Source organism: Geotrypetes seraphini, chromosome 7, assembly GCF_902459505.1.
Source record: "Geotrypetes seraphini chromosome 7, aGeoSer1.1, whole genome shotgun sequence".
Taxonomy (NCBI): domain Eukaryota; kingdom Metazoa; phylum Chordata; class Amphibia; order Gymnophiona; family Dermophiidae; genus Geotrypetes; species Geotrypetes seraphini.
Window position 1 is genome coordinate 188,705,595 of NC_047090.1, and position 22,738 is coordinate 188,728,332.

General features: G+C 45.0%; 1 protein-coding gene across 1 annotated transcript in view; it reads right to left on the minus strand.

Annotated features, from left to right (window-relative positions):
• NRXN3 (neurexin 3) overlaps positions 1-22,738 on the minus strand; it is a 1,772,673-nt gene that overhangs the window by 1,724,829 nt on the left and 25,106 nt on the right. The window lies entirely within an intron of this gene.

Sequence of the window (22,738 nt, forward strand, 5' to 3'; positions counted from 1 at the left end):
TAATAATCAATCATCATGTGTAACAGGGTGGAGTACCTGTCACTGGCCAGTGGAGGGAGTCCGAGCAGTGGAGCTCATTGAGCCTGAGTGAACAGCTAATCCCCCTTTGCCCCAGGTACATTAAATAGGGTGTGAGCCTGCCAGGACAGATAGGGGGAAATGCTTGAGTACCTGAATGTACACCACTTATGTTATAAGTGTTATATAAATAAATAAGTGATGCTGGGAGCTGTCCACTCACCCTGACTGGATTGTGGTGCTGAAAAGAACAGCTCCCAGCACAGAGAGATCAGAAGGCAAGGAGCTCCTTCGGGAGCTGGGCAACCCTCGGGAGGTAACTCTGAAGGCCATTGCTGACAGGTGCTGATAGGGGGACCGGTGCAGTGGAGAACAGAAGTCCAGTGGTAGGAGAGTCCACAGGGACTTTACACTGGCAGAGAGAGAGAGAGATCTGGCCCTGTGTGGCTGACCAGTCCTGACAGGGGGAACTGATGCAGCAGGATGGTGAGAGACCTAGAAGTAGCCGGGGGACCCAGTAGAGCCTGGAGTTGAGGGGCTTAGGCTTGATGACCGGAGGTGGAATCAGTGAAGAAGGATCCAGGAAAGTCCTAAGTGCATGTGTCAACGAGAAGACAACTGAGAGCCCGATAAGACACCGAATGACAGAGAAGCTGGGAGAGTCCAGGGACCTGGGAAGCATTGGTCAAAAGACTGAGGAGTGGTTTGGTGGCGGGACAGGCTGGGACAATGGCAACCAACGGAGGGACCGGTAAATTTTATAGACAGTTTGACGGAACAAGGGATTTCCATGCCTACTCTAGGCCTGAGAATTTACATCAGGTTTTACTTGGTGTAAAATCCTCACTCCCAGAATTGGGAATGGATCCTGGTGCCAAATGCTATTCTATAAGTCGTACTCAAACTTTGAATGCCATTTATACATTGTGCCTCTCACATCAGGGATGCAGAGCCATTGAATGAATACACGTCACAGGTGACCCGTCAAATGCGTGCATGACAATTGCACCCCGACAACTGCTTGCAGTGACAAATGCGCCCTTACATTTGCTTGCGACAAATGCATTGCCTGAATGGGAGGTGACCCGTCAAATGTGGCCTGATGTGGATGCTATTTTGTCTTTTTAAGAATTACAAAGTAACCCTCTTTTTTGAGGAAGGTGGGGCACCCCCCCCTACACTGAAAATATTCCCTTGGTATCTAGTGTTAGGGTAAGATTTAGATGATGATTATGGGAACCCTTTACATAAATGGATATCTGGAAGGTCCTGATTTGCTCAGACTCCTCAGGGAGAGGCCTGAGGTGCCTGAGCCCATCAGGGCCTTAGGCCTGTCATGTCGTTGTCGAGGGCAGATTCTTTAAATGTTCCCTCTTTGGCGTTCGCATTTCACGGGGCACAATTGACGGGGTGCAGTTGACCTGCATTCATTTGTTGATGCTTGCATTTGACGGGGCACAATTGTGAAGTGCGTATTTGTTGGTATACCTATGTCACATGTAGACAGTATAAGATGGGATGCAGCAAGTTGCCAATATAGCTGTCATGGGAGAAAAAAGTGTGATTTATCAGACACTGAAAAAGGCATGATCATTGGCTACCAGGCCAAAGGTGGCAGCATTTCAGAAAAGGTGGCATTTAGGAACTGTTCACGAGCTCCTGTGGTTAACGTATGCCATGAGTGGACAGATGGAACCTTTTCAATGAACCAACGTGGTAACTGTGGGGCAGCACGAGCCATTGATGCAAGAGGTGAACGTTGGCTGTGCAGGTTGGTGCAGGCCAATCGACACACTCCCGTGGAGCAACCCATCGTCCGAATGAACCAAGGGGCTGTGTGGTGAAATCTGTTGTGAATGGGGCTCCAGAGCAGATAGTTTGTGACTGCACCCATGCTCACGAGGGTTCATTGCAAAAAATGACTGCAATTTGCACAGGAGTACTGACATTGGATTTGCACCAAGTGACAGAGGGTTGCCTTCTTCAATGAGTTACATTTTGAGCTCCATCGAATGGATGGATGTTGGCATATTAGGCATGAAACCACAAATACTCAGCAACCATTGTTAGATGTACACAAGCTGGTGGCAGCAGTGTTATGGTCTGGGGAATGTTTTCTTGGTATTGTGTGGGTCCCTTGATACCTCTGTAAGGCACTCTCAACTGATATGGGTATCTCTCAATCCTTGCCAATCAAGTACACCCACACATGTTGATGGTCTTCCCTATGGCAGATGGGATCTTTCATCAGGACAATGCAACATGTCATACCACTAGAATCATTCGTGAGTGGTTCGCAGAGCATGACCAAGACTTCTACCTACTTCCCTGGCCTCCGAATTCCCCAGAATTTAACCCAATGAAGCATATTTGGGACCACCTCAACTGGATCCACTACCACATACCTATCAGCAATTGTCGAACACAATGCAGTCTGCATGGCTCCAGATATCTCTAGCAACTATCCAGCATCTCACTGAGTCACTCCCACGGCATCTTGCTGCCATCTGTGCTGCCAGAGATGGTTATTCTGGATATTAGTAGGTGGTCATAATAACGTGACTCGACCATGTAGAATGTGCTTAATGCAAATTGTTGCCACTATTTAAAGAATTTAATCCTTTAGACCCAATATTCAACAGGAGGCAGCCTGGCTTTCTCCTGCGGACAACAATGAACCCAGAAATTCAATGCCAGGGCCATATCTGGGCACAGCATAGAATTTCCAGGCTAAGTTTGGCCGTGTTTGACAATATTCATCAGCCGGCTGGCTAAGTCACAGCGGTCAAAGATAGACTTGCTATTCAGGTGGGTTCATCTTGCTGCCAGACTTAGCCAGTCAGCCAATAAATATTGGTGCTGACTAGCTATGTCGCACAGGCTAGCCGGTGACCGAGATATACAGTAAGAGATAGCTGGCCATTTCCCACTGAATACTGGCAATTAGCCAGCTTAGCACTATATAGCTGGCCAGAAGCCATCCCTGGTTAGTTAAATACCACAGAATATAGGGCAGTCTATGTTTAAACTGCTTTGCTTGTAACACAGAAAGGTGGGTTATCAAATCCATGACCTTTTACTATTTTACTCTTTCCTTTTGCTTCCTGATGCTTACAGGGAGTGAATGCTTTCCCATTAAACACGTTTCTTCTCAAATCCAAAGAGATATTTGGTGGGCACATGAATTTCTTTCAGTCCTGGAAATGAGACTCACTGTGCCTTTACATCCAACAGAGCCAGCACTGGCTCTTTTCCTTGGGTCTGCAGTTAACCCGAGCCTGGACTTGCAAAGCTGCACATGGCTGCAGCCCTCCCCCCCCCCCAAAAAAAAAAAAAAAAAACACAACACACACCAAACATCTCACACCTCACTAGGTGCAGGACCTTCTGGAGCACATGCATTGAAATTCTGCAAGGCCCTCACCCATATCTCACCGTTGTCTCAACAGAACAAAGGGAGCCACTCTATCCCTGCCCCACTTCAAAATTCTTCAAATGCCACAACTGATGTAAACAGAATCATAATCCGACAATCCAATGCTTCATTCTAAGGTTTTTCTCGTGTTTTAGCCAGTTTGGACGGAGAAAAAAAGAGCCGAATTTTCCCAAACCTACATGTACAGTTTGTCAATTGGATGAAAATCTCTCCATACTTTCACTAAAAGGGCTTCTAAGTAAGGAGAGCATCCACTAATGCAGGAGAGGGATCACCTCCCTCGCAATTACAAGAGCAAAATGTTCTTCCATCTTCCATTCCTTCAGCACATTGGATGTCATCTGTAAGAGCTAGGCACTGTCTCAGTAGGAAGCAAATACACATGATTAAAAGAAGCCAGCCTCTCCAGCTGCTGTTTGCACTTTGGTTTTAAAACTCTGGAAACAAAATCTTGCCATACTAGTACTTAAGACTCTTGTGACAACTTAAAAAATACCTTCAACATCCCATTCTTAAATCATTCCATTTTATTATTAACATCTGCAGGTGTTTCCTGGTATTTTTGCACAATATTTTCAGGTATCACAGTTTGTTCTGTGCATCACAAGAAGCACCATAGCAGGAGACACTGAGGTGGTCAGAGAAGGGAAGAGATCACTGGTTACCACAAGAGACAGATCGTCTAAGAAAGTGGCTGGTGGTCCTCCAGGACAGGGTTGGGACGACTTTATAAGCAAAACAAGTCAGATTCATCTGTCAATAAAACAGAGAAAATCTGTATTCATTTTCAGACTCTTTCCACTGCTCACTGTAAAATCATTGCATCGGGGAAGTGCTTTTAGCACAAGACTTTCTCGTGGCTTTACAGCACTTTTCAATTGAGGCTGGTTAAAATTATCCATCTGTCTGTCCAGAGACTGTTGCGGAATGGGCTCCACTTTCTGATGGGTAGGAGAGACCCTGGCTCTTGGATAAGAACATAAGAATAGCCTTACTGGGTCAGACCATCAGGCCCAGTAGCCCATTCTCATGGTGGCCAATCCAGGTCACTAGTACCTGGCCAGAACCCAAGGAATAGCAACATTCCATTCAGAATCCTACAGAATAGCAAGATTCTGGAACTCCACAGAGTAACAAAAGACTCTGGAACCCCAAAGAGCAGCAATAATCCATGCTACCAATCCAGGGCAAGCAGTGGCTTCCCCCCCCCTGTCATTCTCAATAACAGACTATGGATTTTTCCTCCAGGAACTTGCCCAAACTTTTCTTAAAACCAGATGTGCTTACTGAATATAGCCTGGATCCAATAAGGAGGAAACCATTGACCATAAGGTCCAAATTGGAAAGGGCTCCAAATTCAGACATGTGCACAATTTATTCCCACTTCCCCAAAAGTTTTGGGGGGTTTTTCTTTCATCTTCTGAAGACTCTATCCTTTCTTTTCATAACAACTAAAGGGTAAGATTCAGGAGTCGGGATGTGCTATACAACTGTCCTCTTCATTGTCTCTCTCTGAATTTTTTCTTAGGACAGAGCTCACAGTGGAGATTCCTGAAGCTTTGCAGAGAGCTCTGAGCTTGATTCTCCGTTCGCTTTGTGGTTAGTTTCTGAAGCAGAAAGAGGGGTTATGTTATCTTTTCCTGTATGTTAAACCACACTCTCAAAAAAGTTCACAGCACAGTAATCGTAGAAATCATGCAACAGAAACGGAGCTACTTAGAGAATATCTCTATTTTCACTGGAAATGTAATCAGATACCTCTGGTTAAGCACCTTACTACGAGGTAGGAAAAAGCCTCAGATGCCCTCCTCCACCAAACCAACAACTAAGGTCTTGAAAAAGTGGAGGCTACATGGGGGTAAAAAAAACCTCCTCATTTAATATTATAGAGACAGTCTATTTCGAATGGTTACGAGAGCTTATGTTTCTCAAGTTCAGGCTTCACATTTTGGTTGTGTTGAGACAAGAATATGCCTAAAATGTAAAATAAAAAATGGATAACACATTGGGTCATACTTTTTGGTTATGTCCCCAAATTCAAAATTTTTGGAATGCTGTTTGTGTTTTTCTTGGATCCATTATTTCTAGAATTGTGGTTCCTTCCCCCAGATGGGACAGGATTTTTAAGAAAGGGGTAGGGAATTATTTGGTAAATCCTTTATTATAGGTCAAAAATGTATTTTACAACATTGGTTGGAAGAAAGTCCACCCTCATTTTGGCATTGGAGGGCAGCGTTTCATGGAAGCTAGGGCGACCCCCCCCCCCCCCATCTTATAAAAAACAGAGTAAATTTGGGATGACCTGGGAACCTTATTTACAGCAATTATCAGTCAGAGCAGGCAGTTTTGTAATCAGAAAGTGAAGCATAGCCCCAGGTACGTTAGATAGATTGTCAGCCCACCGGGACAGAGAGGGAAAATGCTTGAGTACCTGATTGTAAAAAACCGCTTAGATAACCTTGATAGGCGGTATATAAAATCCTAATAATAAACTTGAAAAAAGCACTATTTATTAGTAATATTTGGGAATGGGGTGGGGGGAAGTGAGGGGATGGAAAGGGGGGGAGTGTTGGGAGGTACTTTACCGTGTTTGTATTGTGGTGATAATTAATTGTTGATTTCTTTGAATTTATATATTTACAATATATTAACTGAGTTGAGATGATATTCTTTGTAAGATTTTTGTTATGTATATTTTATTTTTAAAACTCAATAAAAATTATTAAATATAATATTTTCCTAAAGAAAAAGCCTTGTTCAGTGTAAACCAGAAAGGTATCTGAATTCACCATAAATCCACCGTGAAAAGAAATATCTGTAGCAATTGGTGTCTAATACTCATCTGATAGAGGACAGACGGCGCACCACACATCCACGATGGCCGCCATGTTTAAACTCGGAGCTCTAGTGAAAGATTAACCACCTTTATATCCTGAGGCAGCTTATGATTAGCGAAACGCTGGCCATCGTGGATGTGTGGTGCGCCGTCTGTCCTCTATCAGATGAGTATTAGACACCAATTGCTACAGATATTTCTTTTCACGGTGGATTTATGGTGAATTCAGATACCTTTCTGGTTTACACTGAACAAGGCTTTTTCTTTAGGAAAATATTATATTTAATAATTTTTATTGAGTTTTAAAAATAAAATATACATAACAAAAATCTTACAAAGAATATCATCTCAACTCAGTTAATACATTGTAAATATATAAATTCAAAGAAAACAACAATCAATTATCACCACAATATAAATACGGTAAAGTACCTCCCAACACTCCCCCCCTTCCCATCCCCCTTCCCCCCTCCACCCATCCCATTTCCAACTATTACTAATAAATAGTGCTTCGCTTTCTGATTACAAATGTAATGAGTTCACTACAAAACTGCCTGCTCTGACTGATAATTGCTGTAAATAAGGTTCCCAGGTCATCCCAAATTTACTCTGTTTTTTATAAGATGGGGGGGGGGGGGTCGTCCTAGCTTCCATGAAACGCTGCCCTCCAATGCCAAAATGAGGGTGGACTTTCTTCCAACCAATGTGGTAAAATACATTTTTGACCTATAATAAAGGATTTACCAAATAATTCCCTACCCCTTTCTTAAAAATCCTGTCCCATCTGGGGGAAGGAACCACAATTCTAGAAATAATGGATCCAAGAAAAACACAAACAGCATTCCAAAAATTTTGAATTTGGGGACATAACCAAAAAGTATGACCCAATGTGTTATCCATTTTTTATTTTACATTTTAGGCATATTCTTGTCTCAACACAACCAAAATGTGAAGCCTGAACTTGAGAAACATAAGCTCTCGTAACCATTCGAAATAGATGAGGAGGGTTTTTTTACCCCATGTAGCCTCCACTTTTTCAAGACCTTAGTTGTTGGTTTGGTGGAGGAGGGCATCTGAGGCTTTTTCCTACCTCGTAGTAAGGTGCTTAACCAGAGGTATCTGATTACATTTCCTGTGAAAATAGAGATATTCTCTAAGTAGCTCCGTTTCTGTTGCATGATTTCTACGATTACTGTGCTGTGAACTCTTTTGAGAGTGTGGTTTAATATTAGTGTTTTTTGCAATTACGCTTGGGTAGGTTGGACCTTTTCCTGCATGGCCACTTGGATCCAGAGTACGCTTCCTGCATTTTCTGATCAGTATTGTAAGGTTGCTTTTTCCCCTTCTCTTGAACCTTCTCCTACGTCTCAAATGTCTTCAGACCAGAAGCAAAATCCAGCTCCCGCAGCCTGCAGGCAATGTCTGTGCAATTTTGACCTGTCTCCCTTTAGCACTCAGCCGATACAGAGTGCAGGAAACAGTTTTCAGAAAAGGAAGAACATCAGACCCCCCCCCCCCCCCAGTCGGCAGAGAATTTTTCAGACAAACAGCAAAGGGATTCCAGTACTCTTCTGTATATGAGCCCAGGAGGGGGGCTCAGGTATGTGAATTCTTTGCATATTAGCCCAGGTATTCTAGACCCCTGTACTAAAGCTCAGATGAGCTCAGGTGTGCTAAATCCCTGTATTGGTGCACAGGTAGGCTCAGGGACTCTAATTCTTTGCACACCGGCCCATCAGAGTTCAGATGTGCTAAATTCCAGTGTCAGTGCCCTAGTGGGCTCAGGTGTGCTACTTCTGTGCACATTAACCCAGATGAGCTCAGGTGTGCTAAATCCCTGCATCAGTGGCCTGGTGGGCTCAGGTGTGCTAATTCTTGACACATCAGCCCAGGCGAGCTAATATGTCCTAAATCGGTGGTGGTGGATTCAGGTGTGTCACTTTTTTTTGCACATCAGCCCAGCTGAGCTTGGGTGTGCCAAATCCCTGTATCGCTGCCTGGTGGGCTCAGGTGTGCTAATTCTTTGTGCATCAATCCAGGTGAGCTCAGGTGTGCTGAATCACTGCCATTTTGTAGGCGGCATGCTTTAAATCATTGCACATAATCTCAAGTGCATTTAAGCTTGCTCATTTTTCTGTATATAATTCCAGATGTGTTGCAGTGAGTCTTTTTTTGGCTACGCCCACCCAGGCAGGAAATACAGGTACATTCGAGTAGTCTGAGTCTTATTTTTCCCTAGTAATATAGTGTGGTCCAACCCTGCAACCCCCTCTGCCCAACTAGGGTCCCATACTCTAGTACTCCCAGTAGTTGGACCCAGGGCTCTGAACCTTCTGAGCATGCCACATGCATCGTGCCTGACCTCTCACCTTTCACACCCTCTACTCCGTTGCCCAGTCTAGTCAACGCATTCTAGTGTGACAGAGTCTGCAAAGACTCGGAAAGCTGCTCTGGAGTCTGTTGGGGAAAACTGAGAAGACCCCCATCAGAGCATGCACACCTCAAGATTCCCATCAGAAAGTAGCAGGGTCCTAGTCGCTGCTAAACCAGGTATATCTGAAGCCTTCAGTCTCTCAGCCTCAGCTCAGAAAAAGGAACAAAGAAAACTCCAGGGGCTTACATTGAGTAAGCAGTCGATGCTTGTTTTTCAACATTTATCTGTTTGCACATTCATATAATTGATAGAAATGTGCATGAGATAGAAGAGAATAGATGAGGCATTTAAAAAAAAAAACAACCAACCAACCAAACACAACAGACCGAAAAGCTTTCAATCTCTCCTTAAAGAGCAGAGGAGGGGACAGTCAGGAACTTCTGGGTTTTAGGCTTTAGCTCTGCCGCTGACTCTGTGCGACCCCTGGATGAGACCCAGTTTCATCGAGAGCCGAGTGTTGCTCTTGTGGCGACACCTAGTGGTCATCTACTATGCAGCACTGACTGACTTCAGCTCCGAGTGTCCTGTACCCACTCCCTAAAGCACAAGATGGCACGGTTTTCTGATAAGTCATAAATGGGAAGGTGATAATCTAAAGGAAGATGTGTAGGAAGATGCAGTGGGTATTTACCAGCCAATATTAGAAACACACCGTGCAAATCTATGCAACCTCTAGCAAAGAATATTCTGCTTTGATTTACTCTTTAAAATGATGCATTTTGGGCTAATGCGAGTGCACGAAGAGAGTTATTCTTCTATTTGCTCTGGACAGGACCGCTTCAAGATACACCAATACCTGCCCCGTGCCTCTTCTCCTGTCCATACTTAATTAGTAACACACGATGTACTGTTTAAGATCTGTTCGCAACATTCGCAGCCTGGGAAGCTTGGGGGGGAAAGAAAGCATGCACTTCCACCATTGTTTCATCTCCTTCCTTTTTTTAATAAAGACTTCCACATCACATACAAGCTACATTGCACGCAGAACCAAATTGCATCTAAATCTGACCCGGTGGGCACGCATGCACACACACACACACATGCAGCACGCTCAAATATCGAGCATCAGACCCAGAACAATCACACCTCCGGCGCTGGACCAAGCGATCTTCACACTGCAGAGGAACCAGCCCTCCAACGCCCGACCCGGTGACATCCACACATACAATGCAGAACACACTCATCCCTCCAACGCCCGTCCCAGTGACACATGCGTACACACTTCACTAGCGCCCCCTCAGGATCCCCGCTGCATGGACAACCTAACGTTGCCATAATGCCACATTTTATAAACACCAAACGTTTTTCAAGGAGACAATCAAAGGACTGTAGCACAATGGAAAAGCCTGGCCAGGTCTTCTCCCAGACCCTCATCTGTGCGATTCGCTTGGCTTCCTATGCCTGCAGCCTTCTCCTGAAATGAAGGAATTAATTGTGCCTTTTTTTCCTGTAATTATCTGTTGTTCTCTCAATATGGTTGATAGTGCTCAAAGTACATGCCAAGCCGCAGCCGGAGCACGTCAGCAACCTTTCCAGTGTTCTTTGCAAACGTGCATTACACGGATGGTTAAACTGAATCATTACCAAGACCAGGCACTCCTTCTATCAAAATGCTATTCCCCCCCCCTACATTCCCTTCATCCTCTTCTCTTCCCTGTACCCCCCCCGTATGGATTTTATCATAGGCGACACACCAGCTAGGATAGAGATGGCGACGGGGCTCGGTGATAGCCGTCTGCATATGGCGTGTGCGGTCCCCATTTTCTTTTGCGAGGTATAAATTGCCCTCACTGTGTGCTTACCCTGTTATCAGGACCCTGCATCCATGCAGCATTAAGGAAAGGTCGCAGCACCCTCCGGGTTGCAGCAGAGTATAGTGCGAGCCCAAATTCTACTGCCGAATTTTCTCGCAAGCGAGGAATCCATCAGGGTGGGGAAGAGGGACGAGGAAAAGGAGGAGGGAAGCATTGGGGGAATAAGCTAAATCAACACCACTAGGCTGCGATTAGAAGTCCATTTTGAAATTTTTTTCTTTTTTTTTCTTTTAGGGGGGTGGGGGTATTTTTTCTGTCCATATGCTGGTATAGAATGCTTTCAGTATCTTAATTTTGCAGCACTGGGTGTAATGACGATAATAGTCCCAAAGCCTTCTTAAGCTAAGCACCCCCCAGCCCTGGTTATCTAAAGAATAAATGTGTAGTAGCGATAATGAAAGAGTGAGAGAGCCAGATAGGCAATCAGAGCAATAATCATGTAAATTACAAGTCTTCTGTTCCAATACAGCCGCCCCAACCTCTCTGCACCCTGGCAAAAAGAAAAGAGGCAAATGATCTGAGAGCTATAGACCCGTCCATTTCCTTGTCAGCCATGACTAGGGCTGACTATTCATTACCCAGCAAAGCTGAAAGTCAGCACCAAAAGACATCTGGAAGACAGGTAGAAATTGTCCAAATGTCCATGCCCTTGTCCCAGGTTTCATGGGACGTGTCTGACACCCACACCCAGGACGGGAACCAAAAGCTGACCTAAACCAACACCTTCAACCAAAACAGAGAAATCTATTTACCACACATTGTACTCATCAAACACCCTAGATTCGCTGGTGTGCTTCGCGACGGTCCAAATCCATTTGCAGATATTCCAACGAAGGGTCACATTTTCTCTTGGCGGGCACAAAGCCCTTGCTTCCCTTCACCCTCCCAGCAAACTTTCCAAATACATGAGATCCACTTGTCTCTCCAAAATCCAGCTGGCTCGCAGCCATCGATGACTGCTTTGGAGCTCAGCTATATCAGCGAAAATGTTAAAACAAACAAGCCCCCACCCCAACACATACAAGGACACGATTCAAGGAGGAAGATAGATGCACATGTATGTTTGCAAAAGAGATGGCACAGAGAAGCATACTTATACAAGCTACATTCAAATTCAGTAGGCAACACAGGCTTTTTCCAATTGCATGCCTTTCTGTCTTTTAATAAAAAGTCTGATCCATCCCAGTGCAGCTCATTCTGACACTGGACTCTCCCATTGCTCTGAGTTGACAAGAATTACTTTTCTTCTCCATTAAATATGCATATTAAGGTTTAGCTTTCAAAAACTACGGTTTTCGACCCCACTGAACACCTAAGCTTCATCTGGCACAGGACTCTCTCTCCTTTCCATCTCATCCCAGTTCTGTTAACCCCGCTGAGGCTGTTGGAGACGGTGGCAGCCCCTTCCCACACACTTCCTTCTTCCACTCCGGTCCCTTTTTCACTTTCTTTACCCCTTTCTCCAATTTTGCTCCCACTAAGGAAAGAGGAGTTCAATTGTTGAGAACCAACTAAAGAGCCAGGTCAGCCTTCCTCCTTGCTTTAAGTGAAATGAACAAAGAGAAAGGCGAGTGGAAGTGATATGAAAACGAAGTCACCTACACGACAGGCTGAAAGTCACCCAGCACTGGGCTAAAACATGACATCACCGGCCTGATTCCTGCGGGCAGGGGCTGGAAGTGTAGGAAAGGGAGAGCAAAACTGAGCGGGGGGGGGGGGCAGGGAAAGGGAGGGGGAGCAAACTTGAAGAGGGGGACAAGAGAATGGGAGAGAAAGACAGGAAAAAGGGGATAAGGAGGGAAAGCAAAGGTGAGGAGAGGGTACAAAGGACGGGAAGGAGAGCAAGACAGAGGAGGGGGAGCAAGACTTTTTTTTTGGGGGGGGGGGAGCGAGGAAGGGAGGTAGCCTGCCAGCAGCTGACTTAGCACCACCTGTCCACTTCGGCAAAGGAGAACTTTTACGCTCTGCCCTAGGGTGGATCCCAGCCAGAGCTCTTACCTGGGGGCCGGCCGGGGGTGCAGGGGGGTCCGGGTGCCGCTGCGCAGCGCTCCGCTCTCACACTGCCACCGCCACTGCCACTGCCAGAGCCGCCCGGCCAGCTGCTGCCGCCGGCCCCGCCCCTTAAAGGCGCCGCGCCGCTTCTGCTGCTTTCCGCCTTCCCTCCCTCCCTCCCTCCTCCCCAAAGTGCCGTCCAGCTCACACCCCCGGGCTCGTCGCCCCACTGGAGTAAGCACCACGGCACAGATGGAAGCCAGACACTGTTATAGTGTTTACACGGGGGGGGGGGGGGGAAGGAGGAAGCTTCCCCCCCCCGCTCCTTCTGAGCTCTCCGGAGCGGTGGGCACGGCTGCAAACTCATTGACCTACTTTGGGGGATCTCCCGGTACTTGAGATCCTAAATGCTGGGACTTGGTCTGACTCAGCACTTGGGTTCTTACTTTCTCTGCGTGTGAAATCAAGTGAGGACGGTGGGTTTGGCTACCAGTCACCCAAGATTTTTTTCCAGATTGGCTAACCAGGACTACTTTTGCTGTGTCATCTCTAAGGAAGCAGCGAGACATTTAGCATTTTATTTCATGAAAGTCCGTTAGGGATTCGGGCCATTTGACCTTTGCTCTCATAGCCCACTTGCACCCATACCTCGTACTTTTCTCCCCCTTCGACCTCTACTCACCCCAAATCGTTGTGTCCTGGTGGTTCCTGAAACCCCTTATCTCGAGCGCCGCTGCCTATACGAACTCCCTCTAGTGACAAGAGCAGGAAACTGCAGTTAGACGCTATGGCTTCCGCTTGGTCAACAGGAGGCGCTATTTAATTTTTTCAGTAAAGCCAATGGCTTGGAGTTTAAGCGTTTCCGATTCTGGTTCTAATTTGGCCACGGTTCCTCCCACTGGTCCAAAAACAGAAGTCCTTTTAAATGAAACCAGAGCTAAAAACAAATACTGCTCTCACAATGACAGGACGATCCTCTGAATGGCCACGAGGTATAGGAGCAATCCACAAGAAACACAAACAGATTGGGGTGAGGAATGGAGGAAGAGCAGGATTATAGAAGCCCGGTAACTGAATATCTTTACATTTGCAATTCTGTATATTTATTATAAGAAAAAAATGTGAGAAATGACTTAAGGAAATCAAAAGTATTAATATTACAATTCAATGTTCTCATGTTTTCAACAAGATTATTAAGAGAAAAAAAACACCCCAGTAGGGGAAACACCTCAAGCCTTAAGGTGATCTGGCATTATCCATCCATCCAAAACAGATATTGAATTCTGGTACAAGAAGTGAATCGGAAACCCTCTTGAGCCACTCTTCTCCCATTGCCTCCCAAATCTTTTAGCCTGCCTGGGAGGGAAAAGTCACGATCTGAGCCCAAGAATAAGGAGCAATTCTTGGAAGCGGCCTCTCCCACCTCCCCGGCTCCTGGGAAAGAACGGGAGGGGAGCAAAGCAAAGCTGACGGTCGATCCCAGCTCAGCTCTGGGCCCAGCTTCCGAGGAGCTGTCCGTGGTGCTGGAGGGCTTTGGGCTCTCGTGTGCGCGTGCGGGCACCTGGGGCTCTTCCTGCAAAGCATAGATGTGGGATTTGCTTGCTGCACATTTCTAGTTTGATGTGTCTGTGCATATGCCACTGTGTTGGCTTCTTCATGAGTGTGCTTCGTGGTATGTGCTTGCATGTATGTTTTAATGTGTCGCTCTGAAGTCACTATGTTAGGTTTGGGTCTATGTGTTCTATAGGTTTGACGTTTTCTTAGTGTCTACCTACCTGTGTTGTGTTGTAATCACTTTTGTGAGGCTGACAGGGCGAAGGCATCGAGGATCTGTTTGAAAAAATGAATTTTGTGATGTAACCTCCACCCCCCCACCCCCCACTACCACTGCCAACTTCAAATAATCACCACCTTCCATCAGCAGGCACCACCAGCTCAACCCATCACTACGAGCCTCCCTCACCGAGTGTTGTGTTAATATGTGACTCGAAGTGTGTGTGGGAGTGTGTTGCTCGCCTACTCTGTGTGCCAATGTGTTTGTATATGTTGGAATGCGCTGACGTGGGGGGGGGGGTTGTGTGTAGTTGTGTATTTGCCTAGTGCACTAGTGATGTGCAGTTGTGAATTGTGTAGAGGGGTGTGTTTGTATAGATCAGTGCGTGGATATTGGGGTGTTTTGTGGGTGTGATGTGTGTTTGGCCATGCACTGGGGGGGGGGGGTGCGGGGGGCGTTTGAAATGTATTGCGTGCCTGGGGATACTGGTGTGCACTGGTGGTCCCAGGGAGATAGAAGCAGTGAGACATGAGGCTGGACACCCCGACTCCGAGTGCTGAGGAGAGGGTTTGGGGAAGGTGCAAACCCGAGACTGCAATGTGGGTCATGGAGGGGAACAGGAGCTTATTGCTAGAGGGGTGTCCTTCCACAATTGAAAGCCCAGCGCGTGGATCACCCAAATCTGCTTAATACTGTGAGGCAAGGAGCTGGGACTCCTGGGGACTTTAAAGGCCTTTTTCCTACCACTCACTTATTAGAAAATCCGAATTCAGGGCTGTTTGATGAAATGTGTGAGTTGTGCCAGTCTAGTATCGCCACATGAAGCCTTGTTCTCTCGATTCCTTCAACTGGGCTACACAAGCGTGATTGGAGGCCGTTCTCTTGTTGGGAGAAACAGGTCAATCTGGTTATTCATTCCAGCTGGGCAAACAATAGCCAACTCCATTCAAAAAACAAAAATCAGACTCTGCAGGAGAGTTTATTCCGGGAAAGAGCAACGTGTGTTTTGCCCTTCTAGGCCAGGGTCTGTCTGTTTGTGCTCAACCGCGGCTCTACCTGCTGTTCAAAAAAACAAAAACAAAAAAACACACTTACCACTTGGTTTTCAATCCCTCCACTTTCTAAGAATCCCTCCCAGGCTTTTCAAAACTGTGCTGGGGATTAACAGGCTTCTTTTTTTGTTTGAGGCTTGAACACTGAACAAGCCAAGATCGAGCAAAATAGCGATTAGACCGGCTGGAAATGCCCGAAGAGATTCCACCAAAGCTCTCCAGGCTTATCTTCTATTTCTTCAGTTGTCTCAGTCGTCAGCAGGGTGGATTCCACTTACTACCTGTATAGTTTTCCAATACAAATGCCCTTCCAGTCTCCTGTTCCAGGGTAACTAGAATAGATCGATGATACGTACCTACATCTGGTTGATGCTCTTGTAGAGATCTTGGAAGCCAGACTGATGTGTGCCCTTGCCTTGGGGGGGGGGGGGGGTCGAAGACCCCTCCCTTTTGATCAGCAGCTGCTGTGTTGAGATAAGGCTCTATGAGGTCGGGTCACTGGGTTTCTATGCCGGGCGTTTGGCTCATAGGCTTTCTTACAGTTTTTTTAATCTCAATCTGCACGCACATAATTACAAAAATGATGTATAGTTAAGCAAATTACGGTCAAGAAGGTAAGATTTATAATTTCAACCAAATTAGGAGACGGTTATGGCTCTACAGACGTTGCCAGTATAGGAATTATGTCATTTCTATTGATTTTTAAATTAACTATTCCCCCAAATAAAATCTTGTAAAAAATATTAAGGGGTGTGTTTAGGGCGGGCTTAGTATTTGGGTGTTTTAAATATTAAGGGGTGTGTTTAGGGCGGGCTTAGTATTTGGGCGTTTTAAATATTAAGGGGTGTGTTTAGGGCGGGCTTAGTGTTTGGGCGTTTTAAATATTAAGGGGTGTGTTTAGGGCGGGCTTAGTATTTGGGCGTTTTAAATATTAAGGGGTGTGTTTAGGGCGGGCTTAGTATTTGGGCGTTTTAAATATTAAGGGGTGTGTTTAGGGCGGGCTTAGTATTTGGGTGTTTTAAATATTAAGGGGTGTGTTTAGGGCGGGCTTAGTATTTGGGCGTTTTAAAAGTGATAATAACATATTTTATAAAATGTGTGAGGGCACAATTTGGACGTTTTAGGCTAGACCTGCTTTTAAACCATATAAGGGCCAAAGGGGTACCCAAACGGACCAGATGACCACTGGAGGGATGAAAATATGCCCCCCCCCCCACATACACACACACTGGTCACTGATCACCTCCTACCATCCCCCCCAAATATTTGCATGAAACAGTCCATATCTGTCTCTATGACATCTGCAGATACTATGACCGGTCCTAGTAGAGCTGCAAGCAGTAGCCTGGTGGTCAGTGCAGTGGACTGCAGAGAAGGGGAGCCAGGCCAATATGCCACCATGTCTAGTACACCTGTGGGGGAAAGTGTGAGCCCACAAAAAAGCCATTGTACTATATAGGTGACACCTGCAGGCATAAGGGCTATAGGGGTGGTAGACAGGTGGGTCCAGTAGGTTTTGGAGGAGTTTTGGTATACCTGGCACCCTTAATGTGAAGTTCACAGCAATACCCCCTAGGGTGCCCCACTGCTCTGCTGGCATGTCTGTGTGGCCAGTCCATTAAAAATGCTGCCCCTCCTACATACAAATGGATTGTTTTGGGATGTTTTTAATTTTCATGGGGGGTTTTCAATAATAGTAAAAAAAAAAAAAAAATTATACATATAACTGGGACATTTTCAAAAAAAGTTAGATGTCATGCAAGTTTGAAAATAGCCATTTCTTCTGCCTGGTATTTGGATATCTTGTGAGAAACATCCAAAACTCAGACTTAGATGTCCTATCAAAAATGTGTTCAGGTGTAATTTAATTCCACAGTAATGAGCTTCTGCAATGCATATATTTGTTTCCCGTCATTTTAAGAGCACAGCCTGTCCTCAGTGACCAAACATCTCCCAGTCCTAAGTCTTTTTTGGTAATGGCTGTGTCTGGCCTCCAGCCCAGGTGAAAAATACCACACAAATAGAAGGTCAATGTCACATGGATTGTCTGTCTCCAGCCACAGAAAACAGCTCATTCTGTCACTGTCCTATTCCAGAATAAATCCCCAAACTGTGAACACCCTGCCGACTGAATACAACAATGGATGAAATGAAGTGATAGCGGAGACTGAAAAAGCTGTGGAAACACTCAAACCCCTAAGTACATTAACAAGTCACCTGTGGAAAGAGTCAGCGCAAACACACCTGTGTGTTTTCCACCACTAAGTATATGTGGACGTTCCCTTTGGAAGACTGCAGCCATCTTCACATCTACTGGCTGAATCAATTTACCTGTCGCATATTTTTAAGGATCCTGGTAATCTGTAGATCCCTCCCATTTCAGCATCCTGCATCCCCTACTGGCAGAGAAGGCCACTTCCATCTGGACAGAGCACATGGAAGCCCAGAAGTACCTTAGAGCCAGCCCTCTTCTAAAATCTCCTGCAATGGACTTCCAACAGTCCCATCTCTGCTCTCTGATTTCATCTGAGGCTACATTTAATCAACAGCTCCTGTGGCAAAACTAAGTGGCTTCTGCTTCAGAAGGGACTAGAGAACTGGGGCTGTGATATTTATTACAATTTGTTTGTGGTTTTAATGTTACTATGTTTATTTAATATTTCATGTATGTATGCTTGTAATCCGCTTAATCTTTTAAATAAGTAAACAAATATTTAGACTTGGTTCTCAGAATTATTGGGGGAGGGGCAGGGACTAAACCCAATGGAAATGACTTCTCCCTGGACATAGTCAAGGAGGTTTTTTAATACTGGGAAAACTCAAACATTCACAGCATGCACGGATTGCCCCCTATGGGTTGGTGGGTGGATATGAGGCTTTAGGATGGATAGTTTGGTTTAGTTTTTTAAAATTATTTATTTATCAATTTTCAAAATTACATATCAAATATCCACTTGTACAGAAAGTTAAAGATAAGCAAGTAATAGAAAAATAATATTCAAATACAATTATCCAATAGAAAAAAATGAACATAGATATAACAATTTCATATAATACTCAGCAAAGAAAATTGTAGCTTAACTTCAGCTCAAGTCCTCAAATTGGATCCAAGATATTGAGAATTGTGAGTTCTAGTAATAGAAACTTAAACCAATCTAGAAGAAAGAAAGACCCATTTAACTGAGAGAGGATATCAAATACATTAAAACTGCACTCACACGTTCCCTTCATCCAGGCGTGCCACTGACAGGAAAGTTGTCAATTGACAAGGGGTCAAAGAAAACATATTTTTTCATACGATATTGTATCACCCATTTACATGGGTGACGGAGAAAAAAAGTCACCCCAAGAGCAGTAACACCTGGCTTTAAAAACAAAAATTCACGTCTCTTTTTTTGTGTGACAGATCTGGAAACATTAATATCTTATAGCTAAGGAATTCTTTCTGTTTATTTTTGAAGAAGAGCCTAAGCAACCAGTTTTTATCTGGTGGAAGGGCTACAGTACGAAGTAGAGTTGCCACCGTTGCGGTTTCCCTGTCAGAAAGTTCAGATATATTGAGTGGTTATCAGCTGCTTGTGATTGCTGCTCATCTCTTTTAATAGGTAAGTAATACTCTTGGGTAAATGGTGGTAACATATCTTCAGGAATTTCCAGGGTCTCCATCATATAACGTTTCAACATATCCCTAGGAGTTACAGCCGCAATCCAGAGAAAGTTGATCAACCTGAAATTATTATTGCGGGAAAAGTTTTTTAGCTTTCTTCTTAAGTTGATATCGTCTTTTATTAATGTTTCATTCATTTCTTTAGAAAGTTTTAATTCTTGTTGTATATCCACAATGGAATTTTTTGAGTCATCCATTTCAACCCTCAAGTTTTTAATTTCAGTTTCTTGGGCTTTAAGTTTACCTTCTAGCTGTACAAGCTGAGGTTTTATTGATTTGGCCAGATCAGCCACAAGATCCCAAATGGAATCCAGAGTTACCTCCCTGGGTTTTTCTAACATATAAGAAACTTTATTAAATTGAATATTCTCACCAACTGGTAACTTCTCCTGGCAATCGCTCTCCTGAATTTGGTTTGCCCCCAAAGTTGTCAAGTCCTCATTTTCTCCAGGGCTCTCCTGCAGTCTCCATACTCCCCTCTATGCTCTTCCTGGTTTCCGAGGGGGGGGGGGGGTGCCGACTACCAGTAGCTCCTCCATTCACAGGGAGCTGGTAATCTGAGGAGGAGGGGGAGGTGCTCTGGCGTCAGGGCTCAACATTGTTTCCAAGCCCAAGGAGATCGCCTCTATCTCGCCACTCCGGGGCATCTCCAGTGGGAATACCAATAACGCTGAGATATCCTGCATGCACTGCAGAAGCTCTTCAATATTGCCAAAAGAGGTCACACTGGGACGCCACGAGGCTCCAGCGGTGCTATGGCCTCTCCTTTTCGGCATTTTCAGGTAATATTTTTTATCCAAAGCAGGATTAGAAATGTTGTTAGCAAGCTCTCTGCAGCTTGTAGCTCAACTAAGTGGACCGTCAGCCATCTTGGATCCGGGGGTAACATTGACCTGTTACCACCAGGATGGATAGTTTATTAAATTATATTTAAAATCTCTGTTTTCTGTTGTTAACTTTGTATTTATTATTGCAACCTGTCTTACCATTTAGTGAGGGGGGGGGATTAGAAATAGGCTAATATAATGTGCATTGCTAATGTTATGCTTATATATTTTTATGCTATGCAAACATTGAAGCATTATTTTTATTGACATACAATTCATTAGGCAGTCTGTACTGAAAACTGGTCCACAGCAATGTAACATAAAATCTGAGGTAGTTGTGGATACAGGCTGAAGGGCATCGCATCCTCGTTTCACTTCCAACAGAGGTAAAAGTCCACAGTAGCAGGAAACCGTTAGGCCAACCCTGAACCCACCAAACTTAGGCCCCCTTTTACAAGACCCCATTAGGCTCTTTTATCGCTGGCCGCGGTGGTATAGGAATTCTATGAGTGCCAGAGCTAATACCGCAATGTCCGGTGATGAAAAAAAAAGCCTAATGCAGCTTCGTAAAAACAATGGGGGGGGGGGATTAGTCATATCTAGACCCTTCCAACACTGCAACCATTCCATCTCTCGTCCAGTTCAGAGGCATTCTATCACATACATACAAACATCAGTCATACCTTCATACAAATACTTTCACACATATTCAGCTATTATCTTCTTTAAACCCACTGCCATATTTTAACAGAGGAAGTGACCATTTTTTCTTCAACAAAGTCCACAAGTAGCACGGAGCAGGAAATTATCTTCTGTCCTGAATTCAGTCGAATTGAGTCTCTGACAGGGCTGCCATACAATGCGAGACTATCACTACTTCAGGAAGTAGCAGAAAGCTCAGAAGAAGCAACTAGTCTCAAAACACACAAACAAGGACTAACACTGGCTTTACATAATATAGGGGCCTGTCTTAGTCACTCTAGTAGCCAAAAATCCAGTAGAGAAAATATTCATCAGACAGGTCCACTTGCTCTGAAGCACAGCAATTGTGAGTAGTGTAGTTCTTTTTATGTTCTTAACCTTATGGAACATATATATTTTCATGTGCTTTGCTTGAGTAATGTATTATTAAACATCTTTTTTTTCTATTATTAGCAAAGAGGAGTCCTCTTTATCCCAAAAATAGAAGGCTTTGTATGCAATATATATATATATATATATTTTTTTTTTTTCCTAGTGTTTAAGCCCATTACATTAATGGGTGCTAGAATATATATCTGTCTGTCTTTCTTTTTTTTCTGTGTCTCTCCCTGCCCCTGTCTTTTTTTTTCCTTTCTTTCTGTCTCTCTCCCTCCCACTGTCTGTCTTTCTTTCTTTCTGTCTGTCTCTCTCTCTGGCCCCCTGTCTTTCTGTGTGTTTGTCTTTCGTTCTCGTGCGCTGTCTGCCTGTCTTTCTGTCTCTCTCCATGGCCCTGTCTCCCCCCCCAAAGCAAACCAAGATTGTTCCCTGGTCCCCTTTCCCTCTCCCCGCCCCACCCCCCCCCCACCCCACTTCCCTGTGCAGCAGCAGCATTCCTCCCCTGCTCCCCTTCCCTGTGCACCAGGGTAGCAGCACTTCTCTTCCTCGTTCCTGGCCGGCTCCCTTGCCAAAGTTATTTTTGAGTTCAAAGCTGCCGCCGCGGCTCCTCTCACGATCTGTGCCTGCGTTGGAAGCCTTCTCTCTGACGTGCCGTCAGGGAGGCTTCCGATGCAGGTGCAGCTTGTGAGAGGATCTGCAGCGGCGGCAATGAACTGAAGAATAATTTCAGTAAGGGAGCCAGCCAGACCGCGGGCTGTGGCCAGACCTGTGGTACCTGTGTTAGACGGAGTGAAGGCGGGAGAGGGGATTCGCCGCCGTGGTCACCGCCTCCATGGTTAAGGTGCCTCCATATGTGCAGTAGAAGGAGCCAGTGTACCACCGCTGGCTCCTTCTACTGCGCATGTCTGACATAGAGGCACACATCACGGAGTCAGGAATCACGGTGTTGTAAGTGCACATGTGCACTTAGGGTTTTAGTATAGAGGATGTGCTTTCTTTAAGTGATGCATTATTAAACATATTTTGACCTTAATATCAATCTGGAGTACTGTTTACCCCCCCAAAATAAAGCCTGGTTCACCTATATGTGGATGCCTCCAGCATGCCTAGGTCGCGTCCACCTATCTAGCGCCCAAATAAATCCCAAAAGACCTAGTTTTGGAACTGAGAAATGAGCGTCGTGAGTAGCGCAGAGCATTCAGTGTGCTGGCCTGCACTAAAAACGCTTTTGCAGTTTTGTAAAGGGGAGGGGGTTATGCTTTGGCTACCTCATTTGTTGTACTGATAAATTAGAATATACACATTTCCCCTTTTGCTAGCAAACCCACAGTCTGAGCTTCAAGGTTATTGGGGCAGTCATACTCAAGATAACAAGAGTTATTTTTACATCTTTTTGCTGCTGCAAAAGTGTAGTAGGATTTGCTTGTCCACTCCTACCCTAGCTATATTCCTGCATTTTTGACTTCACGTGCAACTTTCTTTAGGTTAGGGCCCTTATTTTCTATATGTTCCACCTTCACTTACACCCTGAAATGTTTTATTGTGATTTGTGTCAGCATTGTAAGTAGAATACTGTTCCATAGATTGTACTTTACTTATTTCCATATTGTTCGTGCTATAAATCGGTGGAGTAGCCAGCCAATTTTAGGTGGGCCTGAGCCCCAAATTGGCAGGCATCTCTCTTTCTCTTTCGCTCCATTCCCATCCCCCAGCTCATGCAGCCTCTCTCATTCCCTCCCGTACCTCACCCCACCCCGAGTCTAGTCCAAAGGCAGCTGTAATCAAGATTCTAGAAATGCCACTAGGTCTGT